This window comes from Sus scrofa, chromosome 13 (assembly GCF_054392235.1).
Source record: "Sus scrofa isolate SSC_HxYL_T2T_F1_AM1 chromosome 13, Sscrofa_HxYL_maternal_Yorkshire_Landrace_v2.0, whole genome shotgun sequence".
In the NCBI taxonomy this organism is placed as follows: Eukaryota; Metazoa; Chordata; class Mammalia; order Artiodactyla; family Suidae; genus Sus; species Sus scrofa.
In genome coordinates this window covers 96,893,692-96,916,898 of record NC_139395.1, presented here as the reverse complement: position 1 = coordinate 96,916,898, position 23,207 = coordinate 96,893,692, and the positions used below count along the sequence as shown (strand labels likewise).

The 23,207-nt window shown below is 42.8% G+C and overlaps 1 protein-coding gene across 33 annotated transcripts in view; it reads right to left on the bottom strand.

The window, feature by feature from the left end:
- The window catches only part of ZBTB38 (zinc finger and BTB domain containing 38), a 130,830-nt gene that overhangs the window by 44,061 nt on the left and 63,562 nt on the right, over window positions 1-23,207 (bottom strand). For 7 of the 33 annotated variants that reach the window (XR_014822330.1, XR_014822329.1, XM_021068347.2 and 4 more), the window contains 2 exons: window positions 20,903-20,968; window positions 4,289-4,393 (listed from right to left, as the gene is read on the bottom strand). The gene's annotated coding sequence lies outside the window, so the exon portion shown is untranslated. Of the gene's footprint in view, window positions 1-1,090; window positions 2,452-3,730; window positions 4,394-5,185; window positions 5,911-6,112; window positions 6,323-19,952; window positions 20,312-20,902; window positions 20,969-21,295; window positions 21,453-22,995; window positions 23,065-23,207 lie in introns of those variants that run through there. The other 26 variants (XR_014822328.1, XM_084986693.1, XM_021068345.2 and 23 more) reach the window with 19 other exon arrangements.

Genomic DNA, 23,207 nt, shown 5'->3' with positions numbered 1-23,207 from the left:
AAAAAAAATGTATATTATTGGTAACAACACCTAAAGCTACAATGGTTTTGCAAATTCTGGACACAGGGACAGGGTGTCACCATTTACTCCACAGGAAAACATGCTGATTTGGGGGCTGTGTCACCCACCCTGCTGTAGACACAATGCAGACAGCAATGGTGAGGAATGGTAAGACCACTGTTCCTTGACTATCTGGGATCCATTTGTTTTTATCTTATTACTATCATCCCCAAACATGAATAATGCAAACATAAAACTTTGGGGCACAAGCACACCTCTAATAGCAACTGGATTTGAAATCAGCTTATCAAGTCTCAGGTTTACCCCTTTCCTCCGCTTCCTAGAAACTGGCATTTGTTAATCTTCATCACAGCAGTGCTTGTTTAAAATGAAAATTCTTAGGGGTCCTGCCTTAGATGTACTGAATTCAAATCTCTGTGCCAGGGACCTGAAAATCTACATTTTAATAAATTCTCCAGGTTGATTCTTTTTTTTTTTTTTGGCTATTCTTATGGCATGTGGAATTTCCTGGGCCAGGGATCCAACTGCCATAGCAGTGACCCGAGCTGCGGCAGTGACAACACCAGATCCTTAACCTGTTGCACCACAAGGGAACTCCCCCAGATGGTTTCTTATCCACACCAAATTGCAAATCACTTGAACTCTCACAGGAGACGTTAGCTATCATGGGAGGGATGTGCTTTCCATGACAAAATGACAAAATTAACACATTAAAATAAGTCATAAAGAGAAGGTTTTGTGTATAGATGAACATTATGCAAAAATATATATACCTAAAAAAAAGTTATAAGGGGAAGGGAAACAGCATTTATTAACTGCCTACTATGGTATAGATCTTGACCAAATTATACATTACTCAGTCTTCAAAATAATCCTACTTGAGTTATGGTTGGAAAAAGTTAGGCTTAGAGAGAAACTTTTCTGAAGTCACAACCCTGGAAAATGGCCCAGCTAGGTTGTGAAACTAGATTTATCTGACCCCAGCCTTCTCATTCCATTGTACTAAGCTCATATGCCCATGAAAACACACACACATATACTCTCTTTCATGTCATACAACAGCCATATGTATGGTACAAGGCAAAATAAAAATTTAATTACTGTTAGAAATCTTTGCATTAACAGAAATGCAGTTTTTAAAGAACTTTCTATCAAAAGATTTTCTTTGGTCAGTCTGTTGACAACAGAATAAAGCTAAATTTTTGCAAATGAAATGACATGCTATTCATTTTGCAAGTCATAATACCTTACAAAGGAAAACACCAACAAATACGTGGTATAGCACTTGTCAATGCAATGGCTGACCCGGACCTCAACTCTCCCCCTCTTGCTCCTGACACTGCAGGCTCCTTCATCTGGGAAGTCCCCTTCTTCTTCTTTTTTTGCTTTTTAGGGCCTCGCCCACAGCATATGGAAGTTCCCAGGTCTGGGGGTTGAATCGGAACTGTGGCTCTGGCCTAGGCCACAGCCATAGCAATGCCATCTGAGCCACATCTGCCACCTACCCCACAGCTCACAGCAACACTGGATCCTTGACCCACTGAGCAAGGCCAGGGATTGAACCTGCATCATCATGGATACTAGTTGGATTCATTTCCACTGTGCCATCACGGGAACTCCGGGAACTTCTGGAAACCCCCTTCTTCTCCCTTGGGGTGGTGGGCACTAGGCTCGTGCTCTTCCTCACTCTCTTGCCAGACTTCTCTCCAGGTCCTCCCTGGGTCTTTCTTCATAAGGTTCCATCCTCAATCCTTGCCTCCCTGTCACCTCTCACTGGAAAATCTCTTCTCTCACCTCTTGGCTGCTTCTTACATCCCAGTGACTCCCTTCCTGGGTGCAAAGCCCTAGGAAACTGGGCCAGCTTGGGTCACTGCTGTGGCAGTTGGATCCCTGGCCCAGGAAACTGTCTGGGACACCATACCTCAACACTTCAAACTCAGCACCTCTCAGTGCAGCCCCTCACTTCTTTCCAAGTTACCTTCCTGGGTACCACTGCTTTGGAAATCTCGGTGTCAGCTTTAGCTGTTTCTTCTCTACTAGGATGTCAGATTATGTCAGTTCTTTCCTTTGTATCCGCTCCTTTCCCATTTCACTGCTATCACCCCTTTCTGGCCTTTCCCAAGTCCCTCCCATCCCGTCTTTTCCTTGGTGGACTGTGGTTTCCTTCTAACTGGTCTCCTTGTCTCGGGTTTCTGCCTGGCCTTTCCTTCTGATCGCAGAGCAGGTACTCAGAAGTATTTTCTGTAACATTGATAGAAAAGTTTGCAAAGCCCATTCATTCTCAGCATCTCCTTTGTTCCATCTGGAGCTTAAATTCATTACAAGCAGCATTCAAGGCTTACAATCTGACTTCTGTTACTTAATGCAATGACTGGAGCTATCGCCAATACTTTACCCTTTGAACACTCAGAGCCCTGTGTGGCTTACAAGCTAAAAGAGGAGAGATAAATAAATAAATTAATAAAAAAAAAAATAAGAGGAGAGTATTTCAAGTCAAAGAAAGCCCCCTTGGAGTTCCTGTCGTGGTGCAGCTCAAACAAATCCAACTAGGAACCATGAGGTTTCGGGTTTGATACCTGGCCTCACTCAGTGAGTTAAGGATCCGGTGTTGCCATGAGCTGTGGTATAGGTTGCAGTGGCTTGGATTTGGCTTGGCTATGGCTGTGGCTGTGGCCAGCAGCTGCAGCTCTGATTAGACCCCTAGCCTGGGAACCTCCATATGCTGCGTGTGCAGCCCTAAAAAGCAAAAAAAAAAAGAAAAAAAGAAAAAAAAAAGAAAGCCCCCTTGCCAAACTGCTTTTTTCTCTCTCTGTAACTGTACAAATAAAAGGCTTCGCTATAAATGTGACAGTAACAGCAAAATCAGAACTTAAAAAAACTCCTTTCTGAAAATTTTAAGAGTTTAAAAGTTTCCTATTTATCCAGTTGGAATCCCATTAATGGGTCAATCTCCAACATCCTCAGAGCTGATAGTCTAGCATGTTAACAGAAAAAAAATTCCAGTAGTTGAATTTTTCTAATAGTTGAATTTTCACTAATTCCTTGCTAAGAGACTGAACATGACCATTATCACAACTGTGAAAACACAGGAAAATGTTTGGTCTTAAGATTTAAATCCCCAAATAAGTACCTTGTAGAAGCTCAATAAACATCTGCTGAATGAACAAATAAACAAGTGAATTCAGAGAAGGGTTTACTATTATTTATAAATTGAAAGCATAAGTTTTCATAAATGGATGGAAATGTATGTTCAATTTGAAAAAAAAATGAAAAACTGCATTAAGGGGCCAGAACTGGGATACATCCATTAATCTGGTCTCTTGCATGACAGATCCCGCTCTGGCAGCTGGAGAAGCAGGTGAAGGAGAGAGGGCTGAATGTCAGGCACTGCCCACCTGACTGTGCTTCTTTGGAATTAAGATTATAAGCTTCTGGAGGACAAGCACTTTCCCCTGAACTTTGTGGTCCTAACACTGATTTGCATACAAAAAGTGCATCATAAATATGGTCTGGGATGCAAAGCCCTCCATGACTTGCTTGCATTTTCACATTTCAATCCTTCACATCTATTCCTCCTTACTTCACAGGGGTGTTGTAAGGAGTAAGAAAAAGACAGCATTTAAAGTCCTGAACACACTGCCGTACACATGCATGCACATACACACACACACACAACTGCTTAATAAACAGTAGTTGTTATAATCACTACCTGGGGCACTGTATACGCCTCAAAGGGAGAGTCAGCATGCTGGGCTGTCAGCACTTGTCTGTGCGAACTTCATATGTCCTGGGGGCGGGCTCTTCACTCTTGTATCCTCAGCACCTGGCACCACGCTCAGCCTGAAGCAGGCCCAGAAGCTGGCTGTGTGGGTGAGCAATCGGGATGCAAGCTCCAGTCCTGCCCCTACCCAGCCCACTGGGTCTCCCTGAAGAGTCATTTAAACTCTCTGGCCCTCAGTGACGACTGTGGGTCCTTCCGACCTGAAGAAGGGACTTACAGAAGCTCCCACGACAGTCACTGGCAGAACTGGAAGGAGAAACCAGTTGGCTTGAAGCCGTGTTCCCTTAGTTACCCCTTCATCACAGGCGCCTCATACATCAGGTCTCCTTAATAACAGCTCGCTTAAATGTCAATGTCGCTTTGTAATCCCCAAACCTGGTGGATTGCTGGCTGGCCCAAATCATAAGCCCCTTGAGCGTCATTCAGTCCCTCAGAAAAACCATTTCCTGTTTCATGTAGAGTATGGAGAGATGCAAATTCAGTTACCTCAGTTAGAACAGATCGGCCTTAACAGAGTTAGTTTCTCGTGCTTTGGAAGAAATCACTTGGAAATCCTTGGTTCTGAGTTCTCCATCTCCTTCATATTGAGACCTAAAAAGAAGAAAAAACAGCGTCCCATGACTAGCTGCCAGGATTGCATGTATCAGCAACAAAAGTGACTGCAATGAGTGTGTGTTCCGAACATCTACTGTAAGTAGAGCCCTGGGCGAAGTGATTAGCATATGTGACCTCATACAGTCTTCATAATGTGGGAGACATTTACAGCTATAGACATTTACCCCCACTTGACAGCTCTACAAAAAGAGGCTCTGAAAGGTCACAGAATCTGTTCAAGGTCACAGAGCTGGTTTAAGACCTGCGACTTAAACGCAGGTTCAATGATTCCAAATCCTGGGTTATTAACATGTTAAGTCAGGGTTTAAAAACTTTTTGACAAGGACCCATCGTTTCTAAAATCGTATTATATAAACTGAAACCCCCAAATCTGAAAACGATGTTTACTCTTATTATGTGCAATGCACTCTTCATTTTCTAGTCTATTCTACTTTTTTGTATATTGCATTACATATTCTATATCTCAAAAAAGAATCCGGTAGTAACTCACTAAACTGATTTCACAATCTTCTAATGGGTCTATTCTTGTTGGAAAAATACCGCACTCAGAGATAGTACTTCACTAGAAGCTTCTCTGAAACAGCGGACTTAATCCTCCTATGCTTTTTAACCATAAGAACCTGACCCAGTAGCTGAGCTTCATAAACAGGAGAAAAGGATTTAACCTTTAAAATATGTATAAGGCACCACAATACGTATCATCCATAATGGATCCTTAGAAGAGATACTCAAGTTGGGCCAGAGTCCAGAATGGAATCGGTCACTTACCTATAGCAGAAGAGTTATAAAGTGGCACCGCGGACAAACTAAAATCTCAGGTGATTTATGATATACCTTGCAAAGAAGTGGCTAACAGCGGGCGGTCGTGTTGTACCAACAGAGACCTAACTACTGCAGAAGTTGGAGGCTGAGATTGCAAACCCCTGGGGGCAGGGCCCTGCCTTTGCACGACCCATTCAATTCCAGGGCCTTGATGTTCAAGTAAATCCTCAAGTTTCCGATGGGTCGGGACCTGGGTCCAAGCCGCAGTCCGGAGGAGGGGAGATGAGACTGTTAGCGCAGTCCCCTAGTCTGCTGGACCGGAGCCCATCACGTCCCCAGCCCCTTGGGTGCGCATCTGTCCCCTGCCCCCCCGTCACCCTCCAACACAGCCACTTGCGGCGACGCAACGTGCCCGACTCCGCGGCGGAACCCCCTCCCCTGGGCCCGGGTGTCCAGGCACCTGAGAGCATTCGGTGCCCGCAGCAGCTCGGCTCTCCGTCGTCCGCGGAGCTCCCAACCCTGCGAGAGCGCTCCCCGGCCGAGCTTCGGGGCTCCCTCCTCGGAGAGGAGGGGTCGGGCCGGCCGCGCCTCGCCCACCCGCCCCGCACACTGCCCCTGCGAAGGCACTTACAGGGCTCGGCCGTTGCCCCGCGAGCGCGATCCCCGGGGGTCCATAGCGCTTCCGGACCCGGGAGTCAGGCCGCGGCGCCGCGCAGCACCGCCCAGAAAATGGACGCCGGCTGCTCGGCGCGGCCGGCCCGGCCCGCCCCCGGCGCGGGGTCGGGGACGCTGTCCGGCGGGGAAGAGGGCTCCCCGGCCTCGGCCGCGCGCCGGGAGCTGGGGTACCGAAGCGCCTACACGCGGCCTCGCGAGGACAGCGGCGGGGCCGGGGCGAGGGAACGCATTTCGGCCCCGCGGCACCCCAGACTCTACCTGGGTGCGGTGGGGGGTACTCACGACGGCCCCAGACGCCACCATGGAAGCAGCAGCCTCCGCCTCACTCTTCTCGGAGGAGAGCGCTGTTCACAACAAGGACAACCCAGTTAAGGGTCTACGGCCACAGTCTCGTCGCTGTCAGAACCAGGCCTGAGTCCGCGTAAGGGACCCTGAGTTCTGGATCCAGATCTTAGACAGCATCAACTCCTGCACCTTTGAGAGGGGCAGTTTTCAGAGAAAGTCAAGTGCAATTTTAACTTAAATTCTCAAGAACCGAGTATCACCTGGCCTTTCCCACGGCTGACAGGAAGGGCTTAGATTGATTTCCCTATCGTGCTTTAAAAAAAGAAAAGCTAGTTCACGCAAAAGACCCAGTTCTCTTCCTTAAATAAAGGGCGCCGACTGCCTGCTAGGATCTTTCGTCCAAGATTCAGGGACTGCTCATTGAAAAAGTATTTACTGAGGCCTGCCACAAACTTGCCTTGTGGAGGACCTAACAGCTTAGCGTTCTAATATACACGTTTTGTTTGCTTTTTCTTTTTTCTTTTTTAAATCTACGTTTCCTGGGTTTGGGTAGCATGAGTCTTATTTTAAAATTTTATTTTGAAAAGATCCATTCCCAGCTTACAACTTAAAAAGATGTCTGTTCTTTGCTTGACGTCCATTCCGTCTTAACTTGGAATACAGCGTTTCAATTCTGCATCCCAGTTCTGACCATGTTTTGAGATAGTGATCATTCTGATGGATAGATTCCAATGTCACAAAGCTGGTAAAAACATTTTAATAATCAAGGAGAACTATATTGACTTAAAGTCAAATTAAAGCATCATGTCATTTAAAAGTAAAAACAGGGTTTTGAAGGTTCATAGGTTGGGCAAACATGCACATACAAGTACACTAGCAGTTCCCAACCTCAAAGCCAAGAACCCTTTATTCTCTCTCCGTGGGCCACGTTCAGAAAGCGCTATTTCACTAAATTGCATTTATTAACTAATGATTCATCTTCTTAAAAAACAACCCTGCAATGTTTTTGTATAGTAATTGCCAATCAGAGCTTCTACAAAACTTGAGGGAACCTGTTGTTAATCATGGATTCCAAACTAAAGAAACTTGTGATCTGATTGCAAGTGTATGTGTTTCCACTGAGGCTTTGGGGAAATGGGAAAATCATTCAGAGACCTCCAAGAAAAGTAAGGCACATGGATTAGGAAGCTCAGGTTGGGAAGTGCCAGTATGAGGCACTGAGCGCTGTGCTGCCCTGCGATTGGAGGGTGGGAGTTAGCCGAGCCAGGTAATTTGGCCTTTGGATTCTGCCTGCCTGGGTTAAAGCCCAGCTTTGTCACGTACAAAGTCACTCTGTGACTTTAGGCAACTTACTTAGCCTTCCTGAACCTCAGATGGATTGCTCATCTGCAAAATGGGGCTGGTTTTAATATTACGCTTACCTTGTGGGGTTTTGTGATAATTAAATGGGATAATACATGTGAAGCAGCTACATTATGGCCGTTGGTGCTGGAGGTCAAGTATTCAGAGCTCTAAGTTCCTACCATCCAAGCAGTAAGAATCATAGTACCCATGTGTAAAGCAAATTTTATACATTAGGGATTTTCCGTGGGTAAGCTGCCAGGGTCACATGGTGAATGACATAAAGAGATTTAAATACAGGTCTGACTCCACAGTCCACTTTCTGTCCTGCTAACATGTTCCAGGTGGTACCTTGATCAGACGCTGTCAACAGCTTGTTAAGGGTGAAATCGGCTCTGGCTTTCATAAGAAGCTTAGCAAGTGAATGGCTCCTTACATCCACTTGGGAATTCACAAACAGTGGCATTTCTTTCTCATTATGGGCCAAATGTTTCTCTAGAAGGGAGTAGATTTCCCCCAAATTGTTATAAATAACTAAAATATCACGGCAACAGTTTTAAACACCACAGCCTAAAACTTACATAATCAGCCTGTCCTTCAAAATTTTCCACCCTTCCTCATAACCAGTCACAGATTTTCTCTCTTAATCATTCTTCTGAGTATGGGGAACTATCTGGAAATTTCCAAGAACGTCCCAACTTGTCATAATTTTATTCTTTTCTGTAAAGGTTTATTCCTTTCAAAACAACCAAATGTGATCATTTTTTTATATCCTTCTATTACTTTTCATTTCAGTGCATTTGCAAACAAGGGGAAAAAAATCCTAAGACTTTCAAGATTCTCTCCTCCTAAATTTCTATGAGTTCTTCAACATCTCTACAACATGGCTCCTTTTTTTTCTTTAAAGGCATCACCTGTGGTATACAGAGGTTCCCAGGCCAGGGGTCGAATTGGAGCTACAGCTGCCAGCCTACACCACAGCCACAGCAACACTGGATCTGAGCCGCATCTTCGACCTACTTTGCAGCTTGCAACGCAGGATCTTTAACCCACTGAGAGAGGCCAGGGATCAAATCCGCATCCTCATGGACACTGTGTCGGGTTCTTAACCTACTGAGCCACAATGGGAACTCCTGAACCCTTTTCTAGCGGCCCTCTTCTAGGAGGTTTCCCTTGTTTTCTACCTCATTTCATTTAATTCCCATGTGACTTCTGTTATGTTACAACTGCCTGCTTGAGCTTTCTGATTGAGGACTCTTGGCCAATTTAACATTTATTGCCCCCCCCTTTCTTTCTCTTTTTTAAGGTTTCAATATTATCATAATACATTAAAAATCTACAGTTGGTCTCTTTTAAACCCACTTGCTTCCTTTGTTTCCCACCATGGCTTAGGAATCTATAACTCATTTGTCTCCCATCCTTGCTGCACTCACTCTTAATTTGTTTTACTTCTCCCTTTCCTCATCCTGGGCACTCACCAAATTCTACCACTTGGCTTCCTCTTATACAGCTGCTTATCTCTTTCCCTTCAAGCACTTTAAGAAAGTCCCTGTCCAAACCATTGTCTCTAATTTCCACCACATTCCTGAAGGGCCTCTTGTGACGTTGTGTTGAGAAGTCTACCATAGCCTCTGCAGAGGCCGTGTGCAGGAAGAGGGTGGCAGCCTCCCACCCCTGGAGCCAGGCTGGAAGTGGTAGGAACAGGGGCCTACAGGATCATTCATGTCCCACTGAAATGGGGAATGGGGATGGTCACTATCCAGACCCAGACCAACAGTGGCCAGGCAGGAATGTCAGATCGGCAGAATTTTCCAATAAAGCCCAAATCAGGATTTTTATATAAAATAAGTGAAATATTGACTACTTAAAAACGGGTGGGGGGGTCTGTATCTGATGAAGTCTCTAACGGTAACTACCAATTTATGTAAAATCTCTGAGAGGAACATGTAAAAGAGCATCAGGGAATGCAGTCTCAGGTTTCTGATTGTGGGAAGCTCTATGGGTCAAACAAACTGTTTCTTCAACCAAAAAATGTTTTGTGGCCACACACATGGTATGTGGAAGTTCCTGGACCGGAGAACAAACCTGCACCACAGCAGTGACCCAAACTGCTGCTGTGACAATGACAGATCCTTAACCCACTGAACCATAAGGGAATTCCTCATCAACAATTTTTATTTTTTTTTTTTTTTGTCTTTTTAGGGCCGCACCAGTGACATAAGGAGGTTCCCAGGCTAGGGGTCTAATTGGAGCTACAACTGCCAGCCTACGCCACTGCAACTCCAAATCTGAGCTGCGTCTGTGACCTACACCACAGCTCACAGCAACGCCAGATGCTTAACCCACTGAGCGAGGCCAAGGATCAAACCCGCAACCTCAGGGTTTCTAGTCGGATTCATTTCTGCTGCGCCACAATGGGAATTCCCAAAAAATGTTTATAGCAATAACAAAGATGAAAGAAGGAGGAGAAGAGTTCCTGTCATGGTTCAATAGTAACCTGACTAGTACCATGAGGATGTGGGCTTGATCCCTGGCCTCACTCAGTGGGTTAAGGATTGGCATTGCCATGAGCCGTGATATAGGCCAGCAGCTGTAGCTCTGATTTGACCCCCAGCCTGGGAACTTTCATATACTGGTGGTGCAGCCCTAAAAAGACAGAAAAAAAAAAAAAAGTAGAGGAAAGAAACCTAGAGAGTAAATGAAATTTAAGGAATATTAATTGCCCTGTATGGACCTTATTTGGAATTTTGTTTTAAACAAACAAGTTTTTTTTTTTTTTTATGACCTAACTGGACAAATTGCTGACTATTATATTTAATGTTATTCAAGAATTATTGTTATTTGTTGGTGTGATAATGATACTGTGGTTATTTTTTTCTTACACTTTTTTTTTTTTTTTTCCTGGCTGCTCCTGTGGTATATGGAAGTTCTGGCCTCACCACAGCATCAACCTGAGCCATAGCAGTGACAATGTCAGATCCTTAACCTGCTGAGCCACCACGGAACTCCCACATTTAAAAAAAAATGTTTTTTTAGTATTCCATATTTTTTAAACTTTTTATTTAGAACTATTTCAACATTCTAGAAGAGTTGCAAGAATAGTACCTATACACACTCCACATATCATTCTATTTTTTTCTTGAACCATTTGTAAGTTGCAAATATCATTCTCTCTTACACCTTAATACTTGAGCATTTATTTCCTAAGATAAAGTGTTTTCTCTAAGTATCTTCTATTTAGAGAATTATACTAAAATATTGAGAGATAAAATTATATGATCTGGGATTTGCTTTAAAATAATACAGGAGAGGATTTACATGAGACAAGATTGGCTAGCCATTCAGAATTGTTGAGCTGGGCAATGACCACACACAAGTTCATTAAACTAGTTTTTCCACATTGTATGCATGTTTAAGATTTTCATAATAAATTTTTTAAAGATTATGATAATGAAAGACTTTAAAGTGATATAAAATACTTATATTATATTAACTAAAAGAAGATATAAAATTGTCCAAAAAATATTATCTCAGAGTTTCCGTTGTGGTGCAGTGGAAATGAATCTGACTAGGAACCATGAGGTTGCTGGTTCAACCCCTGACCTCGCTCAGTGGGTTAAGGATCTAGCACTGTTGTGAGCTGTGGTGTAGGTCACAGACACAGCTCGGATCTGGTGTTGCTGTGGCTGCGGTGTAGGCTGGCAGCTGTAGCTTCGATTGGACCCCTAGCATGGGGACCTCCATATGCCTTGGGTGTGGCCCTAATATAAAAAAAAAATTATCTTTTTCTTATTAAAAAAAATTCACCAGGCATAGATAAAAGACTGCAAGAATGCAGGCCAAAATGTTAACATTTCAAATTATTTCACAGTGAATATATATAACTTTTATAATGGGAAGTAAAAAAAGGTAATACAATTAAAAATTAGAAAACAAAAAATTGGCAAAAGATTCAATTAAAATTACTGTTAGAAGTTAAATAAATAAAAAAGAAGTTAAAGCACATATGTGAGTTGAACTGACCAACAGGCCTCCTGTTTGCAGCTTTTGACTTAGAAAATGGGTTCACAAACTATGGCCCACAGGCCAAATTTGGTCTGCCATCTGTTTTTGTATAATCTTAAATCTGAGGAGGGTTCTGACATTTTTAAATGATTGAAAAAAATCAAAAGGAAAATAGTATTTCATGACATGAAAATTACATGAAATTCAAATTTCATTGTCCATAAGTGAAATTTTATTGGGACACGCCACAGTCATTCACTTCTGTATCTATACAGTGTATACACACACACACATACATATTATACAACTATTACACTTAATATTATATATTATTATATTTTAAATTTCATCAATAAAAAGTTTGTGGCAATTTGTTTTCTTTGTTGTTATGTGAATACCTACATAATTTTTTTTTTTTAGGGCCGCACCTGTGGCATATGGAGGTTCCCAGGCTAGGGGTTGAATTGGAGCTATAATCACCAGCCTACACCACAGCCACAGCCATGCCAGATCTGAGCCGTGTCCTCAACCTACATCACAGCTCACAGCAATGCCAGATCCTTAACCCACTGAGTGAGGCCAGGGATCGAACCCGCAACCTCATGGATACCAGTCAGATTTGTTTCCACTGAGCCACGATGGGAACGTACATAATATCCTCAATTTACCTCGATCCACAAAGCCTAAAATATTTACCATCTGGCCCTTTACAGAAAAAGTTTGCCAACCTCTGGTTTAGGACTGGGCTTCCCATATGACCTAAAGGCCTCTTGATTTAGCAGAGAGAGCACTGGACTAGCAGTTAGGTATGGCCACTTAATTCTCTGGGTGACTTGGAGAAGTCACAACTTCTCTGGGCCACAGTTCACTCGAGGACAGAATAAAATGGGTCTAAGTTTCACACAGCAACTGAGGTCTGTGGTTCCCATTCCTGTAAGAGCCAATTAAGAGGAGGAGGGTGGCAGCACTCGGTACTCGACCAAGGAATCCAAACAATTGGAATATTCAGTGGGGATGGTTTAAAGGGCATTCAGGCCAGGGCCTGAATGCGCAGGTAGACAGCAAGGGTGGACAGTCCTTGGTGGCTCTGAAAGCAGAGCAGTGCACTTGCTGTGGACGGCACAACTTTGGGCAAATTTTCTAAAATCTGCAGCTTAAAACAGGTATTTGGGGTTTATCTCCAGTCTGAGCTTTGTGGAAAGCCAAAAGCATTTGGTCACAACACATGTCTCTCATTTTAAGTTTAATCCAGATCTAGTCAAGTGATGGGTGCGGGGTGGCTCTCTGGCATCCTCAGCTTATAGAATAGAGCCCTTGGGATAAAGACTTCACGAGATTCTGGGATAAATCACCCTCAGGGATGCCAGTGTGCAGGCTCTTCATAACAGCCAATGTGGGGTGGTTAGGCCCCAAGGCCAAAATCACCCTGAAGCCAAACGGACTATGAGAGCACCCAGTCCCTACACAGCAGGCCCACAGCCTGCATCTTACCGGCTCTTTCAGCCTTCTTCATTGCAATCACTCCCACTCTTTCTCCTGTGTACCCCTGCAACACACCCCAGCTTCAGGGTGCAGCTTGTTCCTGAAGGCTCCCTTTGTTCCCTCTTTCTGATTGTCTGCAGCCCCTCCCCACTCCCCAGGCTGCCCCTGCTTCCACCTCCCCATTTTGCCACCCAAATGACTCCCCACTCTCTTCCACCTTGTTCCCCCAGTATCCTGCATTGTTCCATCTTTCGGTGATGTAGCCCCTCTCTTTCCCTACTAAAGGTCTCCCGCTTCCCTTCCACAGCTCAAGAAACAAGAGAAAAGGGGAAAAAAATTACAAGGGCACTGCCCTTCAGGGATTTAACCACATTCTCAGCTGGTGGCTTTTGTTTTCTCGTCTCATTGGCTTGTAAGGCCCTCAGGGCAGGGACTCCACGTCATGCTCAGCGCTGGGGAAGATGGGCAGGACTGTTAGGCCTTAATTAGAGCAAGGCCTCAGACAGGGTAGAAGATTTTAGCAGGCAAAAAAAAAAAAAAAAAAAAAGGCAATTTCAAAATATCCGTTTGGCAACAATGACCATGGGGTAAGGAAGAGGTTTATTTAATCACATAAAGAAAATCATGAAAGCTCTCACAGCTTTTCGTGAACACAGAAAAAATATTTACATTGGCATTTTAAAAACAAAACTAAACCAGAAAACAAACTTCCTCCACAGGCCAAATATAGCGTCTGCGGACACAAGTGCTAGTCTTGAACCCTGAGCAGGAATAGCTGCAGAAGCAAGGAAGCCAATACAAGAAAAGATGCAAAATGAATTACAAGACCAAAAGAGCCATTTTCTGGTCAGTGAGATGTTTGGGCCATGGCAGAGACATGCTGGGATCACCTCACAAAGACAAGGGCTTTGGCAACTGGTCTTTGATTTACCTGCTTCCCACAAAGCTTTCTGCAGAACAGCCAGGAGGGAGACCCCCCTCCCAACTGTGCATCAGGGAATGTAAAAAAGCAGGAGCATCTTGTGTGCATCACAAATTTAAAATTTTGCATTCAAAGGCTTCTCAACTTAACATCTGCTCATGAATGCGAAAGAGTGGCAGCCCTTATGGAGGTCACCTGGCAAGGCAGGCAGACCAGCTTGGAGCAGGGCAGCCAGACATACGGTGGCCTATTAGGAGCCAAGATATTTTGAGAAGGTGATGAGGATGAGACACAGAGCCCCAGGGAAGAACCATCTTTGCCATCAGTTGAGATGCCCCCACACCGAAGGCTGGCCTACAGAAGACAGTATAAAAGGCCACGAAGAGGGAGTTCCCTGGTGGCTCAGTGGGTTAGGGATCCAGTGTCGTCACTGCTGTGGTTTAGGTCACTGCTGTAGCACAGGTTCGGTCACTGATCCAGGAACTTCTGCATGCCAGGGGTATGCCCTCCGCCTGCGCCCCCCTCCCCAAATAAAAGGCCACTAAGAGAACAGCGTGCCACATGTTTCTTCCGGAGAGGAGAGGTCATACAATTGTTCCTGTCTATACAACGCCCTACCCTGTTCTGGGAGCCTGGACGTGAGCATTACACGGAGTTTCATGTCCTATTTTCATTCCACCTGGGTTGTAGTGGTGTCTGTTACACAGCAGATGCTCAACAAATATTTGGTTTTTGTTTGCTTGTTTGTTTTTGTCTTTTTAGGGCCACATCCTTGGCATATGGAAGTTCCCAGACTAGGGGTCAAAGCGGAGCCGCAGCTGCTGGCCTAAACACAGCTACGGCAATGCAGGATCCGAGCCTCATCTGCGACCTACACCGCAGCTTGTGGCAACACCAGATCCTTAACCCACTGAGTGAGGCCAGGGATCAAACCCACAACTTCATGGATGCTAGTCAGGTTTGTAACCTGCTGAGCCACAACGGGAACTCCCTCAATAAATATTTGAAGAAGTGAACTGAATTGCTGAAGCCTCCTCCCCACTGATGGGCAATATCCTACCACAAAGGACTAGAACATTCTTTATGCAGTAGAATATTTCATGGCGAGTCAAAATCAAACCAGGTGTAGGGAGTCAGCCAGGCCACTTCTAACTTATGATAAGCAAAGCCCACTAAATTTATGAATCAGTTTTAGAAGGTATTTCTGAGACATTCAGAAGACACTGAAGGGCCTTATAGTTTCTATCTTGTACAGCAAGCCTAGCCCTTTTTTCTTGGAACTTTATTTGCAGACTAACCTGAAAGGCATAAAAGAGTTCTGGTTCTGAAGAATTTCCTTAGTATTATGTGTTCAAATGGAGAATGATCACTCCAGGGACTCTTTAGAAAGCCACCCACGGGCAAAGAGTTCTGCAGAACCAAAGCTTTTGAGGCACCAGAGGACAACGTTTGCTGGCAAGATAAGACAGACCCATCCACCCATCCATTTGCATCTGGAAAAAAAAATTTAGGAGTTCCCACTGTGACACAATGGAATGAGTGGTGTCTCTGGAGTGCCAGGCATAGATTTGATCCCAACCCGGCACAGTGGTTAAGGTTCCTGTGTTGTCACAGCTGAGGCTTAGGACAGATCTGATCCCTGGCCCAGGAACTCCATATGCCACAGGGCGGTCAAAAAAGGAAAAAAAAAAAAATTAAAGGAAGTGGCTATCTCAATGTTTTGCCATGAATTGAGGTTCTGGAGTTCTTATGAAAAATAAAGCAAGAGGCTTCTCAGAAATTTTCTTGCTCCGAGATTCATTTCTTCTATGGATTTCTTGGATTAGCCCTGAATCTGTGCCGAGTACCTAGGTGTTCACCGCCACTTAAGACTGCAAGTCAAGAGCTTCACTGCACCTTCTTAGGCAGTGTTGGGGTGGGGCTGGGTCAAAGGCGCAGAGTCCTGGGAATCTGACTAAAACGAGCCATGGGCCTGGCTTACCATTTCACTGCAGGGGAAGCTCATCTAAGTCAGGCTCAACCCCCAAAATCCTCAGACCTGGCACTCATACAATGGCAGCTGCATGGGGAAAGGAAAGTCTGCCGTCCAAGCACGAGCGCCTCTCTGCCCGGAAAGGCTCCCCATCAGATCTTCACCTAACTGGAGCCATTCTACCACACAGAAAGCCAACCATTTGTCGTCTTTTTTTTTTTTTTTGACTGCCCCACAGCACATGGAGTTCCTGGGCCAGGGATCAGATCTGAGCCTCAGCTGCAACCCAAGCTGCAGCTGTGGCAATGCCAGATCCACAACCCACTGTGCTGGGGCAGGGATCAAACCTGTGTCCCAGCGCTCCCAAGGCACCACTGATCCCATTGGGCTACATCGGGAATGCCTCCAGAAGGCCAACCATTCTAAAGTGACTCTTCTCCCAACAAGACACCCTTGCTTTTTACATTTTTCTTTTCCTTTCTTTTTTTTTTCAGCCACTACCATGGCATACGGAAGTTCCCAAGTCAGGAATCAAATCCAAGCCAGAGCTGTGACCTATGTCACAGCTGTGGCAATGCTAGATTCTTAAGCCACTGGGCTGGGCCAGGGATCAAACAGGCACCTCCACAGAGACAAGCCGGATAATTAACCCACTGTGCCACAGTGAGAACTCAAAAATTTTCTTTTCCTTTTCTTCTTTGAGCTTGTCTTCTTTAATTCATTGGGATTTTTTTTTTTTCTTTTCTTTTTACAGCCACACCTACAGCATATGGAAGTTTCTGGGCTAGGGGTCAAATCAGTGCTGCAGCTGCCAGCCTACACCACAACCACAGCAACACCAGATCCAAGCTGCATCTGAGACCCATGCCATAGCTTACGGTAATGCTGGATCCTTACCCCACTAGTGAAGCCAGGGATTGAATGCTTATCCTCACAGAGACAATGTTGGGTCCTTAACCTGCTGAGCTACAATAGAAACTTCTAATTCATTGTTTACATAGTTATTTTTGTGCCCCTGGCCCCTACCACTCCAGCACACCAGAGGTGGCTCTGTGAGAGGCAGGCCCTGGTCTCTCTTGTTCATTACTGTATTTCCAGCCTCTGGACTATGCCTGGTATATAGTAGGTACTCAATAAATGTGCTGGATGTTTAATTACCAAGAAAGCTGTTGGGAACAGCATTTCTCTTGGAAGGGAGCTGTTAGAATGAACCATATGGTACCAGGAACTCAAAAGCTTAGCATAATTTAGTATTAAAGAGAAAGGTACTAGATCTTTTTCTATCCATCTCCCCATTTCAATGAGCCCTAAGATGTGGTCTGGCTCCCAGTCCCTCTATGGGGGGGCGATCCATGGAAATGGTTGAGGTGGATCAACATCCCTCTAGTAGCAAGAGGTGCAATCTTGGTATTCTCACTGACTTAAGGCTTGGAAAAATAATTACTATTCTCCGAAAAAAGAAAAAAAAAAAGGAGTTGAGAATTTTTAGATTACAAATCATTCAGGCAGAAAACCACAGATTTGCCCATTTTGTTTTGGTGAGAACAAAGCAACTGTTCGCACATTCTTCCTGTCACACCTGCTCTGGCCTGCCCAGTGCAAACACCTTAGCCAAAAATTGTAAATGGGCTAAGCATAGCTTTTTAAACATCAAGCAGGGAGAAGAGCCATCCTCTACAATCGGCAGGAAGTGTTTTTGGCTAATCTAGGAAATGCAGTGATCATTGTAAATGGGTAAGTTTAGAAAAGCTTTGTGCCTTGTAAACATTTCTGTGAAATATGAAGGCAAAGCATTAAGGCGAAACACAACAAAGTAATAAATAATAATTATTCTTCCATTCACTGATCTATTTATTAGAATGACAATGGTACAATATACTTCCCAACAGTCTTATTTGGCTTTCAAGCTCCTTGAATTGTGTTTAAAATTCTTTTCCGAGAGACCAAGAACAACATAAGTGAATAATGCCTCCAAAAAATCATGAGGTATGAAAATCTACAAGATGACGCAACCATGCTTGAGTTAAAAACAAAAGGATCGACATTTTACAAGGAAGAAATACACTGTTGAATCTCTCAGGCATTCATTTATAGGGTAAAACAATTCCATCGCATCCATCTAATCTTGTGATTAAGATTCAAATGGGCTCAAAATGATTAATTTGTACCGGCCTATCAAAATAGAAGACATTGAGTTGTAATCTTTCCGAATAGCAATAGTGTTTTAATTACAAATGCCGGGCTCATTATTTGCTCAAGAGCGAATGACAATTAGCTTGATCCTCCTGCAACTGTGAATGCTACTGGTACTAAAATAAATAGGCAATACTGAATCAAGTTTCTGACATTTCCTTCAGTTTACGATCTTCTGATTGACGCTATATTCAAAATGTACTTAGTCATTTTAAGTCACAGGCAAGAAAGAAAATGGCTCCCGAATAGCCAAAAAAAAAGAAAAAGAAAAAAAATAAAACCTGGTATATATAAATATAGATAGATAGATAGATAGATAGTTGTTGCAGGAAGGCTATTTCATGGCAAGCCCAAAGAATGAATTCCCTGTGAGATGAATCATGTTCTCATATAATTGAGCCAGAGAAAAACTCCAAGCAAAATATTAAGTTGGCCTCAAAACAACACAACAACAACAACAATAAAACAACAACAACAAATCTGTAGTCCACAAGAGGTTTGATGTTACAAACAGTGCTTAGAATATTAGACAAACTGCTAGGATAAAGCAACTATGTACACCGATGGTTCTGCATCTCAATGTTCTTCACATTGGAGCAAACCTCAGAGAGGTTTAGGATTTGGCAGCATCTTCCCCCTAACACACTGACAAAGACGTTTCCACAGAGGTTCAATGTGCACTTATCATTGGGAGGGTGGGCTTGGGTTTGGGTTCTTCTCTACCGAGAGCTCAGAGGTTACCAATGGAGGGACCAGGCAAAACGAGAGCATAAGCATTTTCTGATTCTCGGAATTTCTGAGATACCTTTTGTTTCAGTGGCGCTGGTGAACTCGTGATAATGAAACTACACCTTTGCACACAAACCTTGACCAGCATTCTGGAGCACATTACAAAGAAAACCTTAATTTTGAAAGTACTGAGCACAAAGGAGGAAGGAGAAAGCTCTCCTTCCTGTGCAAGATTCCTCTCTATGTCTAGAAATATGGCATAATTCTTAAGGCTTGAAGACCGCATTTAAAAACGTCTAAAACCAGTTCAGATTCTACAATGAGAGGCAAAAGAACTGCAAAATTTTCCTGAAACATTTTTTAAGATGATTTTTTGCATCTCTGTTATTGCATTTTTAAATAAGATGTGGTTGCTAATGTGGTTCTGGCCCAGTGTTAATTTGAAACCAATATGTATTTGAGAAGTTAAGCTCAAGGAAAGAGCCCATGAAATTATTTTGAAAAGTGCCAGAATTTGGTCCTTACAGAACCACAGCTGTATGGTCTGCAATGAACCATTTTAAGGACTCTGTTTCATTCAGTGAAGCTCCTTTTCTTCTAACAGAGCCACCTATATTTACTATTTCCCCCTTTAAAAATTATAATTCCTCATCTCCCTAAATAATAGATATACAAATAATGCATTTATTCTTGTATATTATTTAAAATTGATTTTGGAGGCATCTATGTTTTTATTTTCATCTTTCATATAACACGTTTAAAGACCGCTTCTTAAAATTTAAACATTTTAAATGTTTCTTATTAAGCTTGTTTGCGCTGTTCGAAATTATCTCCAGAAATCCATTTATTTTTAGTTTCAAGCTAAAATGGAGCTGAATCCATAGACTTTTCAAAAAATTCTTTTGTTGTCAATGGCGCCACACCTATCATATATCTGATTTTTTAAAAAAGGATCACCTCATTTTTATAGCAGCATCATTTTATAAGTTTTTAAAAGCCATATATTTATACAGTATCTTAATAGGAAAGGCCATCCAATTTAATACCCTCCCCCCTCAAATTACAACTGTCTTATTTCATTTTTGTTGTAAAAGTCATATTTTAGTCTATCTAATGTTCCTGCTACATGACTCCAAAAAATCTAAAAAAACATGCAAATTTCAACCTACCTGTATGTATCACTTAAGGCAGTGTTAGCATGACAAGACACTCAGCCATTTTTATGTAAAGCGATGGAGACCAACTGATTTCTCCGTCTTCTTGCTCTCAAGTTTTAGATGCAATTGTCACACACACAAAATCATATGCAGAACAGCTTGAATGTACTGTGATCACAAGAACCGAATTTATCAACAGGAAAACAGGTTTGAAAAAAGAAGTTTCTCATCCAAGGTTTCTCGGAGACTGCAACCAAGGAGGTAGTGTGTTGAATTTTTTTCCCTTCCTCCTCTGAGAGTTCAAAGCCCGGAGCTGACCACTGCAAAGGCCACTGTCACATTTGCTGAAAATCAAACCACTGATACCAGCACTGAAAATACAAATTTGAGAACCAAGTTGTTTGCACACGGTGGAGTGCCTAAGAGTTAAAAATAGATCCCACCTTGCCTCCTACCTGCATAATAAACATGTAAGTTTCAAGTGTTTAATTTGATATTCACATTAATTAACAATACAACATACATTATTTAAAAGACAGCAAATGCAAGAAGAAAGGGGAGACACCATCTGGTAGCAGAGTTTTGTTGTTGTTTTTGTTTTTAGGGGTGGGGTTTTTTTTTTTGGCTTTGTTAAAAAAAAAAAAAAAAAAGGTAAAATTCTATTTTGAATGTGATGAAAAGCAAACATCCAGAAGCAAATGAATCGGAACTGAAAGGTGATGCTGAACTATCTCAGGCTGTAACGAGGCAAAAACAAGTCTTCGCTACCAGATGATATGGCATACCAAGCATTTACATACTCACATCTGAAATACTAGGCAACGTGTAATGAATTCTATACACAGCATGCACACACAGCACCAGCACGGCTAATCCTGCCTGCCATCTTAGCCTCGCAGAAGCAAGATACAAACTGCATGCAGCACACAAGCTGGGGAAGGAGGAGGCAAGGGACAGCTCACCTTAAATGCAGTATCTGATTAATGTTGTAAGTGACATTGCATATCAGCCTCAGAGTCTTGGTTCAACTGGGTAGGAGGGAACAAAGAAAAATGTCATCAACTGGTGATGCAAGATGAGCCCAATCACTAAACACTGTTTAGCAAACTCCAAATTCTGCAACCAGGCAGTAGAAGGCATTTTGTACAGTTAAGCAGAGCTGCTGCACAATGAATGTGTCCTTCTGCTTCTGAGAATCAAACAGTCCTTTGGCTAAGGAAGAAAATAAGCTGGAACGAACACTGTCATATCTTCTTCCTGAAGAAAGCTTTCAATACAGTATGTATCTGGTTCGGAATGCATTTTTTTAGACTGTTAATTTCCTAGAATGGCTAGAAACAACAACAAAAGCAGACCTTTTAAGCGATGGCAAAGTAAAGAATAATATTATAAAGGGTGTAGCCTTTCTAGATTATTTTTCAGAATCCTAACTGGTGCCGGCAGGCTTGTAGAAGAATGCATGATCAGCTGTCTGTATCCGTGCTATAACCTCTAACCACAAGCCGTGTAAATGTATTCTGCTAAATGTATCTGCAGTACAGAACGGCAGATACCTCCTCAGTCGGAATTATATTAAAATGTGAATGAATCTGCTCAAACTTAGAAGCAAAATTAAATCAGCTACAGAAAAATAAATTGATGCCGAGTTCCTTCGGATATATAGCTGACCATCATGAACGATAAAAGCTGTCCTTAGGACACTGACCTAAATAATGTTAAGTCTTTCAATTGCATACCGTACGTGCTCAGAACCTAGGCAAAGGCAAAATGATTTTTCTCTTCCCTCCCCCTTCAAGAGCTAAATTGTAGAGTAACAAGCCATTAATAGGAATACCAAAAGGCTATGTGTATATATATATGTACCGTACATACTGTAAGAAAAGAAGAAATGGTGTTGAGCCGACATGCAATGTTTCTTTGTTTTACTTTGAGGCTTATCTTAGCTATGCTCGCATGGATGACATTGACATCACAGAGGTCAGGGCTGACACTGGGGTGCTATCCGTTTTATGAGTGAAATGTTTTCCGAAAATTAAATCTCATCTACTCTAACACCGAATTTCATGTCTTCTTCAAGATCACCTCCCTCCCTACCCCCGCTGCTCAAGATTGATGGGCTCTAGTTTGGCTGTGTGTAATAAATTGGAATCACCTTCTGTAGAGAATCCAATATATAATTGTAGGAATTAATTTTTTTTTAAACAAAAATCCTTCTAGAATTCTTATGCCTCCCCTTTCAATCTTTCCTATCAACACACACACACACACACACACACAATTAAAGCTCAAATTGCAATGAAATGTTTAACATGTGGAACAAAAAATGTGGAAAGAGCTGCTTATTCAGGGTTTTGAAGAAATGCCTAATAAGCAAAGACTGTTTTGCTACAAAACCAGTGTTACCATGTTCCCAAAGAGAAGAAAACAGCATAGCTTGCTAGAAAAATTTCCCCCAGATCTTGCTGGCAGGTAAAAAATCAGAAAAGCATTTCATTTATCATGCTGTATAAAACACGAAGTCTTTTATTTTTAAGGAAATAGAACAGATTCTTTTCTACTCTTCCTTAGCTGCAAAGAAACCATACCCACCCCCACCCTTACTTAGATCCTGGACATAAGCCAATATTTTTATAAAATGCCACAGACTGATTTTGAATGTATAATATGTACATTTTTCTTCTTCTTATCTCTCCAAAAGTCTTTAATTGCATATTGCATCACTAAATATGCTAATGTTAATTAATTTTAACACATGCAAAAGTGAATTAATCTTTTCTGGGGTTGTCTCTATCTTCTATAAAGACTGGCTGCAAATAATCAGGCTAGCAAAACATTCGAGTTCCCCAGAATTTTTTTTTTAAAGGAGAATATGTATTTGAATATCTTAACTTAGGTACTAGGTTTCACAACCAGACCTTTTGTTTCTAGCTCTCATTCTATCTCCTTCCACAGAACCCAAGTGCTTTTTAGCTCAATGTGTGGAAAGCACCCAGCCCATCTCTATCCCATACACTTTAAAGTCTCTGGGTTGGGTTGTCCAGATGGTCGGTCATACCTGAACCACACCGAGTCCTCTTCTCGTTGGAGCACATCTCTCTCCCACAACTACTCCAGAAATAAATATAGCTCTAACGGAAACAGTAGCTCCTGGTCTAACACCAATGGTGGAGCCATCTTCCCCGCCCCCACTCATTGCTCTATGGGCTCTGGTTAGCATTGACAGCGACAGAAAATGAGAATGAAGTGTCCTTAGACTAATTCTCCTTT